Here is an 11297-nt window from a genome sequence, read left to right on the forward strand (position 1 = left end):
GAAATAAAATGGCCGAATCCGAATGAACGTTCTCTCAGTGTTCAGACCGTTCATTTCTCGTTCTTTCGGAGTGGGAATGAAAGATACCGGATGACAATATCCAACACTGTTGGATCGGTTCACTAATGAATTCATTCGGCACTCGTGTTTCATTTTTTGTTCAGACATTTCATTTCGAGTGAAATGTACCGAATGAAAGGTGAAAATGAACAAAAAATGAACCGTCTGATATCACCTTTAGCGCATTGCTGAAGTGCTAAGTGAAAAGAACACAAGAACACTGTGTTCTTGTCTTCTATATTTCTATTCTTATATTAAATTTATTTAGAATTACCTATATTCTTCTATAGAGACTGTAAGTATTATTATTGGACACTATCTTATGTTTATTTATTACATATTAGTCTAAAATTAGGCTAGATCGTAATGTTCAATGATGTTCTACTTTGTGAAAACTTATTATATTTTGTCCAATGGCTGGATAATATATATAATTAAAAATAATGCTGGAGCCCACGAACAAAGGCCCATGATATAATTGTCAAAGCTATTCAACCTCTTGACACCACGAATTGTCACCAAAATTTGGCAGTTGAAATTTTTGTTTCGTTTTACCTATGCATTAAAATATCGCAATAGATAAATTATTAGTGTAGTGAAATAAAATACCTAATTTCCCCCAAGGGTCGGGTAAATTTCTCGCAATTATACTCCCACAATGTTCATGGTTTTATTGCGCACGCAATAACTTTGAGTGATACTTTTGATGCGATGTTTTGGGGTAAGTACGTGGAGAGAGAAAACCTTTCTATCATATTAAAAACCTCGTTCTGCCTATCTCTACAATAGTTTAATTTTTTATTTAAACTAAGGGTTTTTATTAAATTAATTATATTTTATTTAAATTAGAGGGTTTTCCCTTAGCTTGCATAATTTTACCTACCCCAAATGTACAACGATTTCAAACCCGGTACACTCACATATATATATGTCGCAGTCAACTAGCTTAGTAAGCCGTTCAATTAACAGGCTAGCTTTTAAAATACACGGAGCCGTTTACCTATAGTATAACGCAATAATAATTAATAATTTGATGACTCATTGGTCTAGTGGTTAGTACCTCTGACTGCGAATCCATCGGTACCGGGTTCGATCCCCGGCTGAGACGAACATCGACATGATGAGCATTTGGTGTTGTTAGGTCTTGGGTGTTTAAATATGTATTTATATGTCTATATATCTATAAAATGTATGTATATCAGTTGCCTAGTACCCATAACACAAGCTTCACCAGCTTAGCATGGGACTTGGTCAATTGGTGTGAATTGTCTTTAAATAAAAAAATTGAAATTTGAAACAAATTTAAAAAGTTTCGTCTCAGTATTTCGAAACTTATCGTTGAAAGCACCAGCCCTGGGGTCACCGGTAGTATCTACCAGTGACATTAAATTTATAATTGTTGAGATTTCAAAGAGATTTAACCAAATAACAACTAATTGGCCACAATAAAATTTATTTCCAAAAAAACTAGCGAATTTTACCCGAAGTTACATTTGATCCGTACCGAACCATTTCTCTCATCTCAATTCGTACTTAGCCATTCCCCAAGAAGGTTTATAGACTCTGTACCTGAGATATGGCCGAAATAAACATCTTTAAACGATTTAATACCGGTAAATTAGTGTTATTACAAAATAAAATCGGTTTTATCTACGTTTTTTTAGGAATGTTACAAAAAATAAATACCCAGAGTTTGCACGACTGGATTTGATTAAATATATAATAGTTAGACAAATGTTGTCAAAGACGTTTTTGTAGATATTGATGTCGTCTATAAAAGTGTAGTACATCACTTTGCTCTATTGTCTATAGTTTCTGCAGCGTACGCGATATAGTAATTTTCGATCACACCTTGGGTTACATAAATATGTATTATGTTTTGGAAAGTAAACAATAACATTTGTTAATTAATTGTATTTGATTAAATATGTAATATGAACATAATAAAATAATTAAAAAGGCTTTATATTTCTTAAAAAAGAACAAAGTAAACTTAATACTATTTGTCTATCTTTATATGTATAATTCTTCTGTGAGTGTGTATGTCACTGAACTTCTCTCAAACGACTGGACCGATTTTGATGAAATTTTTTGTGTGTGTTCAAGGGGATCTGGGAATGGTTTAGATTCACAAATCAGCCCAGCAGGTGGCGCTGCAGTCGGTACTTTCATACTTTAATATCCTAATAGCTTGAAATATCATGCAGGACAACGTCTGTGGGGTCCACTAGTTTACATATAAAAATGTTATGTTGGTCTGTGTACGCTTCAAAAACACAAAAAGATTTGCACCGATCGAGTAGAAATTTTAGCATGATATATAATCCGCATCAAGGATTGTTTTTATCTATTTTTGTTTTATTTTTAAGTAAAACTTCTTTCAGCGCGACCAGGAAGTAGCTCCGTGTTTTTGTTCTGCCAAACTTTACTCGGTTTTATATTGTGATACTCGTAGTAATCATTAAACTGATAAATTCGCTATGCGAATAAATCAGTTTTTCCAAAAATTGTTGCTGTAATTTAATTTGATGTAAAATTGTATACTGTATGAATAATAATAGTTTTGTTATATCTCGTAGCGAGAGTGACTCGATACCGACTTTTACATTACATGTAGCGCCATCTCTGGGCAGTGTGGAAACTGTTTATGAACAGCGGTGCCTCGATTAACATTATTATTAAAGCCTCTTTATTTCAATAGTGAATAATATTATATTAAACGAATCAAAATCATTTTTATAAATCATTCTGGACCTTTCTACTGGTAAAGGCCTCCTCCATTTTAATCCACATCTGTCTATTTTGCTTGATCCAGTTTTCACCAGTTTTTCCTTTGGTCTACCTTTAAGCTTTTATTTGGTGGTCCTTGCCAGGTGTCCCTTGGTGTCTAGTTTTCCATGTCCATGCGTGCAATATGATGTGCATAACATTTAATTAGATACCAAAGACGAGATATACAATATTATTTTTAATATTTAATCAATTCAGTGATATATGCCGTCAACGCCAAAGAAGTTTAACTTCAATCGCGCGTAAAGATTACACGCACACACTTTTTTTTATTTTCGTCACAAGTAGGTATTGCAAAATTAAACTTATATGAAATGTTTTCTTTGTTTTGTTTCTCATTTCTCAACCATACAATCACAATGTGCCACAGCGAAGCGTAATAGGTACAGTATTTACATATACTACAGTATTTACATTTTAAGAAAATGAATTACACATTTTTTTCCTATTTTTTATTTCTATTTCCCAATTATTTCGCAAGAACCCTTCTGTGAAGGCCAAGGATCTCCAGGTATCTCGGTTTTAGGTGAGTTGCACCCAGCTCGAGCCAGCCGTTTTAGCAATGTCGTCTTTTGTTTCGTTTCCCAATAGGGCCTCCCCACCGGGTCACCCTTATGGTCCATCGATCGTCAGAGTATTGCTTCATGCCCTGCCCATTTCCATTGAAGCTTTAGAGTTTAGCGCATCAGTAGGGGAAGTAACGCTTCTTATGTTGAGTGTCTTATTTTACTAATTTTTCTAATGTATGCTTGCTCCGTTCTAGGCCCCTTTGACAAGTTCTGATTTTTCTTTTTATCTTCTCTGTATATTTCTTAGTCTGGCAAGCATAAGTTAGACATGGCAAGAGACTGCTTGACATGGCTAGCATATAGTTTCATATACTTTTCTGTAGATATTGATGTCATCTATAAAAATGTAAAACGTCACTTTGCTCTTTTGTCTCTCGCCAATACACTTAAGTACATGAGTTTCCATCTAAAATTGGAAGTTTAATATTTTTATAACATATTTTTTTTTTAATAGATTGTAACATATACTGTAGATAAATAAGGTAGAATGAATATATAAATAAATTACTTTTTTAAACACTTAAAAATTGTATTATTTCTCTAAAGCTTAGGGTGCGTCGACCGCATCTCCCAATACCTAAACATTATTAAACATTTATTTAAAAGACCCTAAGGGCACATTTCGTATATTTGAAAAGCTATTGCAAAGCTATCTCTAAGAATAACAATATTAAAATTCTTTTATGATAATATATTGCGATGTCTCTGCGTAAATTTTCTACCAGGCGTAAATAAATTTAAAAATACTGGTAGGAATGGAACAACAATTAAAAATGTTTTCTACTATGTTATTTCTATATATATATAAACTATTTATTTAGTCTATGAGTTAGAAGATATAAGATATAGATTGATAGAGAAAGAAAGAAATATTTTTATTACATATAAAAGGGTGTTAGTTAAAAGAGAGAGTCGGTGCCCTGTATTAGCTAGTCTATTCCATTAGATATATTATTTGACTTAATAAATTCTACATAACACCTAAAATTTTATAATTACACATGAAAGTTGGCTGATCTCCTACTTGCAAAAAGGGTACTACTTTATATAAAGTCACTTCGATGTAAGTATTTTTTTAATTTGTGAACAATACTGTCCGTTGGCCCATGGGCAAAATAAAAACGACGATGTCAGTTGGAGAAAACTAAACCTGATTACGAAACAGTTACAGTTCTGAAGACCTGAACGTAGCCAATGTTTCTTCTTCTCCCCTCTTCTAAAAATAGACATTTAAAACCTTACGAACATATAAAACCATTAACGATCCGTAGTTCAAATATTGGTACGCCAATAAAAGTACAATATTGCGGTACTAGGCCGTAAAGTCAGGAATCGAATCTACCAGTAACCCTTGGGCGTCATGCGACGTCTGTAATTTATGACCTCCTGTCACTCACATATTAGCTGGTAGGGTCGCCACTGCGGAAATAAAAATAGACATTTTGATGTTAGAAGATTTTCTTTTTATAGGAGGGAGAGGCAAGAGGCTTCTGATGTTAAGTGATACCGCCCATGGACATTCACATTACAAGAAGGCTCGTTGCCGGCCTTTTAAGAATTGGTACGCCTTTTGAAGGACCCTAAGTCGAATTGGTTCGGAAATACTTCAGTGGGCAGCCGGTTCGACATAGTGGTGGTGCGCGGCAAAAACTGCCTTAAGAAACGCTCAGTTTTGGCACGACGGACGTCGAAGTGATACGGATTTTGCATTCTGCCTTAACGTCCAACTCCTCTGAACACTCTCCATGTGGTAAAAGATGCAGAAGAACACCACATCTTTACGCAACGCCAAGGGATCATCATCAAGCCGCATGCAAAGTGACTGGTCGTTGACGATTCGAATCGCTCTTCGTTGAATACGGTCAAGCGGAAGGAGCTGGTACTGGGGAGGTCACGCCCATAGCTGAGAACAGTTCTTCATATGTTCAAATAGCTACAATTTGAAGTGTTTGTCTATTGAATTACTAGCAATTCTGTGGGCATTTTTATATTTTTATACGAAATTTTAACAATAATTTTCACCTAGAATCGACTTCCAACTGTCAAAGAAACAATTAATATGTAAAGAGCTCGTGTTGAGTGAATTCAGATTATTATAGATATTGAATGCTCGAATCTGTGCAGTATCGAATAGCTTTTTTTATTTATAGCAATTGTTTATCGAATTAATAGTTTTTTTAATCAATTACTAGTAACGTATTTGTGAATGTCTTTTTCGAGCAGGATATTTTGCCTATTGTAAAAATTTCGTAAAAAAATACAAATCCAAGATGGCGCGCGCCAGCCCTGCTTTAAGAGATGTTTTCGGCTCACCTACGTTTAACCTGTTATTTTATTTATCAGTCGTCTCACATTTACATCCGTGGGGTTTGGGGCGGATCAAAAATGTACGGTTATTAGTTCCTTTCGTAATTGTAATAAAATATTTAGTTTCCTTTTTTACGTACAGACTTTTCTAAATTCGGAACATGTTTTTTTTTATGTAATAGGAGGCAAACGGCAGGAGGCTCGCAAGTGCGTTGCCGGCCTTTTAAGATTTGGTACGCTCCTTTCTTGATACTATGGCGACATAGTTTTTTCATTAAAATCCCAGAGAAAGACCGTTCTTCTTTTCAATTATAGATCCTCCGTCCTTGGAGCTATCTGGATGACAAAGGCGTGAAATGATTCCGATTTGTTGGGAATATGTCCCATAGAAATGATTTTGTAATTAGATCCCTAGTTTTCAGGATATTAACTGAAATGTCTCACGAAAAATCCCAATCAAGTTATCAATTTCCAGTACATATTGGTGTCGTATATTTTATGAAGCAGGAAGGTTATCTTCCATCCTGAAGGGAGACTCAACCAGTCACTTTGAATACAGTGCTAACCGTAGTCTATGGACTCTTGAACTTGGGGCTGTGTTGCCGACCTTGGAAGGAATATTCTAGAAGGCTCCAAAGCTGCTGGTTCCACAAAGAGATGTGGCAGAAAATGCCTTAAAAGCGTTGTGGAACGCCAGACGTCGACGTCATACGGAAGTTCAGCAGGTCCGATCTGTTCCACTTGATATAAGTGGTCCTCGAAAAAAATATACCTATGTTTCAAGGTCTCATTAAGATATATAGAGCCTCTAAGCCAAATAATATGTAATACAAATCCAAGAAAACACCTTTCACAATTCAATTATCGCTAAGCAATGGTGACTCATGTTGGATAAAGGGTGACATTCGTATGACGCAAGGTATAAGATTTACGCGATTTCCGCTAAAAAACCGCTTTGTCGCTACTCTTCTCTGCGAAGCCACTCTCCTTTAAGCCACAGCTTGCCATTGGGATACTGGGCATTGACATATAACGTTCAGTTTCGCGGTCATTAGGAAGGGAAGCGAGATGGTACTTCTCTCCGGGCCACCCCTTGTAACTCCATATAGCGCAAATTCGCCCCACATGGACTACTATTCTAACCTCAGAGCATGAGCTCCCCAGAACCAGCTTCCACTTGAAGGTATTCAGCGAAGAGCGATTCAAATCGTTGACGACCAGTCACTTTCCGAATAGCTTATTCCTTTGGCGTTGCGTAAAGATGAGGGGTCTCTCTGCATCTTCTACCGCATTTACATTGGGGAGTGTTCAGAGGAGTTGTTTGGATTATTACCTGCAGCTGAACTTCATCAGACGTCGAGGCAGAATACGAAATTCCACTCGTATCACATCGCCGTCTCTTAAACAATTGAGTTTTAAGGCAGTTTTTGCCGCGCACCACCACTATGTGGAACCAGTTGCCCACTGAAGTATTTCCGAACCAATTCGACTTAGGGTCCTACTAGAAAAGTATACCACTTCTTAAAAGGTTGCAGTGCTCTGAAACTTTTGGCACGATTTGAAAAATTATTTTACTGTTAGACACCTACGTTATCGCTGATTAACATAAGCTATAGAATTAAAAAAATAAGAATCTATGTGAAACCTTCGATAATGTAACCCAACCACTATATCGCTGAAGAAGCTATTGACAATAAAGTAATGGACTGCAGTTTTATAGAAGACATCATTATCGACAGTAAAGTCGAATAGAGAAAAGAAATTACGATAGTGTAAGGTGTGAAATAGATCAATAAAGATTCCTATATGCTACGAACACTATTGACAATACAGCTTTATAGAAGACATCAATATCTACAGAAAAATTAAATTATTTAATTTAAAAGTCCATTTACACCAGTCCATTTTCACATTCTACAATGGAATTAATCCCTTCCTTTGGTAAGTCCCTTGTTAGTCTGTGTGAACAATAGAAACTTACAGGTTTTATACAGTTTTACCAATAGTATGAATCCTAGGGAAGGTTTAGATGTAAAATTATTTTTGATATCTCAAATCTCGTAGGTGACGTTGCTAACGGCCAAAACCAATATGCAATATCAATCCAATTTTAGCTGTCATAGACTGACAATTCAATCCATTTCTAAAGAAAAGCATGCCAATATTCAATACATGGACTGAGATACCAATCTAATTATTCAACCAATCGTTCAGAGGGCGGATAAGAGATTGAAGATTGCCCTCTGTATGAAAATGAATGTTTACTCATGCCAACAACCTATCTGTCCATTTTGACAGTGCTTCGATTGGCCAAATCAATCTCGGATTGCTATCGATGAAACTCGTATGATTTGGGTTTGGGATTGCGACCTAACTTAATATTCATTGGGAAAATTTATTCATCTTCGTCATCTTCCAGTTCTAGTGATAGTGATTTGGAAGTTTAAATGCAATTATCCGATTGGGATAGTAATTCTGAAGCTGGAAGAAGACAACGTACTTCTGTGCGAAGACATAAGAAGACAAGAATTTATTATAGCCTGAATGACGCCGAATTCACATTTAGATTTAGGTTAACAAAAGAAGCTTTGGAGACACTTTTACACAAAGTGATGTCTATCATATATGAATATGACTTCTTGCAGGTTTCATCTTTTCATCAACTTTTGTAAAAAATAAAAAAATATTAGCTACAACCAAAAATATTTGTTACTATAGATACTACCTACTAACTCCACTTCAAAACTTCAAGACTCCAGCAGAACATCTTTATAACGAATCTCAAATACGAAGCAGAAATGTGGTGGAAAGGACATTAATGGTGTTTGGAAAAAATCGGTTCCCCAAAATCGGTTTGTCAAAAAAGGTTTTGCTTCAAGTATCTCGTGTACAAGCCGTGATAGTGGCATGTGCAGTGTTGCACAATATTGCTATTGATATGCGAGATGAACATTTTGAACTACTGCAACAAGTAGATGAACAAGCTGATGATATTGACAAAGCGCAATTGACAACGTGGGAAATGCAAGTGTGCGAAGTAATCTTATAAGTGATTATTATGCTTTATTACTATAATATTTTATAAATTACAACATTTTTGAGATAAATTAAATAAAAATTCAATGCTTTTATTTAAATAAAAATACAAATTTTTAATACAATACATCCTCGCTCCAGGCACAAAATCTATTATTTTTCTAATTTATTTAACAATATATTTTTTTCTATGGCCCATAATTCTCTTTTATGCTCTCTTTCTTCCTCTTCAAATGCCCATTGCTTTCTCTTATTTAGAAGCTCTTCCTTTCAATTGACTTTCATTTCCTTCGACAGACAACAATATCATGTCTTTGACTTTTTCCTCGATTGGGGGTAAGAGGAGTAGCAGCACTAGGGCCACCTCCTGTACGATATGTTTCAGCATGTATCAAGGCAGACTTTTTTCTTGTAGCCCTCTTTAAGCTTTAGCACTGCGAAAGCTTACCCCGCTTGTGCTATTAAACAGCGCCTCCAGCGTCTTCCAGCACTGCTCTTTCTCCTGTCAGGTGACTGAGTCACTCTTTTTATTTTCTAATATATTTTTATGGTCAGCAACAAGCGAAGTTAGAAGGTCAACTTCTTCCCGGCTGAAATTGACGCTTCTTTCACGTTTTTGCGTAGACATTTTTTTAAGTTAAGGAACCAACCTCGAATCACAACAAACAACATACACAAACTACTCTGAGAAAATTTATATTTGTAATAATATGTACTAAAATACTCAATAACCTAACAAACAAAAATACCATATGACAATGACAGCCCGTTTCATTACAAGTAATATTAAATGACCAACAAAAAGGTTAAGGTTCTATGTTTTTCTATAGAATTTTGTAACTTTATTTGTTCGTAACAAAAAAACAAACAAAACGTTGCATAGCTATTTGCTACTTTATCCATACATTGTGAAACAGACCCTACTTACCCTACTTTTCGTCTTACTTATTTTATTTCGTTCCAAAAACAGCAAACTTTTGGTATGCTTGAACACAACATATTGCATTGAACGAAACGCGGTCGAGAGGCAAGGATCACGCAAAAGATTGCTGTCAATCTTTTGTCAAATAAACAATCGGATAGCAGAAATGTTTATTGGCATGCAGATTGGAGATCGGTCTTTAGATATGAATCAGTCCAAGATTGGTTATAATCATAGGTTGATGATACATTATTAATTTTGGCCGTGAGTCGCCTCCGCCTATACTTTAAATCCATCGATACATTGATGACCCACCACGGATAGCTGTGTGACATGTGTTTTTACGATTGTTGCTCTTTTACGCCCGTATTACCTTTATAGGTGTAAGCGAAATTGAATTTGAGGTTGTAATTCGTATCACCAACTAATCTAGAATATTTGTTTATTAAATTCAGACAAATATACAGTATTTACAATATTCTTAACATAGTAATAATAATAATTAAAAATCGATCAATAGAAAATTAAAAAAAATTAATTTCGGTCCATGTTCCTTTAATGCTGGCATTTCTTTTGCGACACTTATTCCAAGGAATAAGACACAAACTGTTCCAAATAACAGCTGAAGATGTATACCAGCAGCTCACAAGAAGTATGTGTGAATAGGTGTAAGTAGTACTTAATGTCTTACAATAAATCTGATTTGATTGCTCTGCCATTGCTCGATAATATAATGTATACAATAAACAATTTAAAGTATAATATTTTTCTATGAAGGATGTATTTATCAAATACCCTCTGCTCAGTCATGCTCTAATTGTTTGGGGCCGCGGTGCCCTGGGATGGAGTCATGCAACTTGCGTTTAAGTTTGCTAAACGATTTTTTATTAATCTGTTTGATTGCCTGATTATTGATTTAAACGGGCAGGAGGCCCGTTTGCCCCCATTGCTCACCTGATGTTAAGTGATACCGCCGCCCATAGACACTCGCAATGCCAGAGGACTCGAGATGTCAAAGTCATTTAGGTAACACAATGTACACTTATGAACGTCAAAAAATAAATATATATATGAAATTATTCTAATTTAACATTTACTGCCAATTCTAAAAGGGCGTAGAACGGAAGAGAACTGGTAATAATTCTCCGCCACTCTTTTTAACCGCCAAGTTTTTTGTTTAACACAATGTTTGTAACTGCAACCATTATACCATGTTCCACATGACATCTTAAGTAATTAATAATAATACAATAAATTATTCATCATCATCATCAGGAGGCATGGTGAAATAGGAGCACGCACTAACATTCTCGTGGGAACAACACGCAAACACACAGTCGAAATACTTTTAAGTATGTCTAATTGAAGTACTTCATTGTTTTACTTCACACTTTAGTACGTTTATGTACTATTATTTTTGAGAGCTTTGCTTAACTTTGCTGACAAGAGGAGGGGGGGGGGGGGGGGTTAACTTGCAGTAAATCTACTCACGTTACTTGAACGATTGCTACTTAACACCGCATTATTAAAAGCTTGTAACATATACTGTAGATATAGCATTATATATGATATCGTAAATGTATAAATAAAATGCAGTTTTTATTAATGTTTCA

The sequence above is a fragment of the Pieris napi genome, chromosome Z (assembly GCF_905475465.1).
Source record: "Pieris napi chromosome Z, ilPieNapi1.2, whole genome shotgun sequence".
Classification (NCBI taxonomy): Eukaryota; Metazoa; Arthropoda; class Insecta; order Lepidoptera; family Pieridae; genus Pieris; species Pieris napi.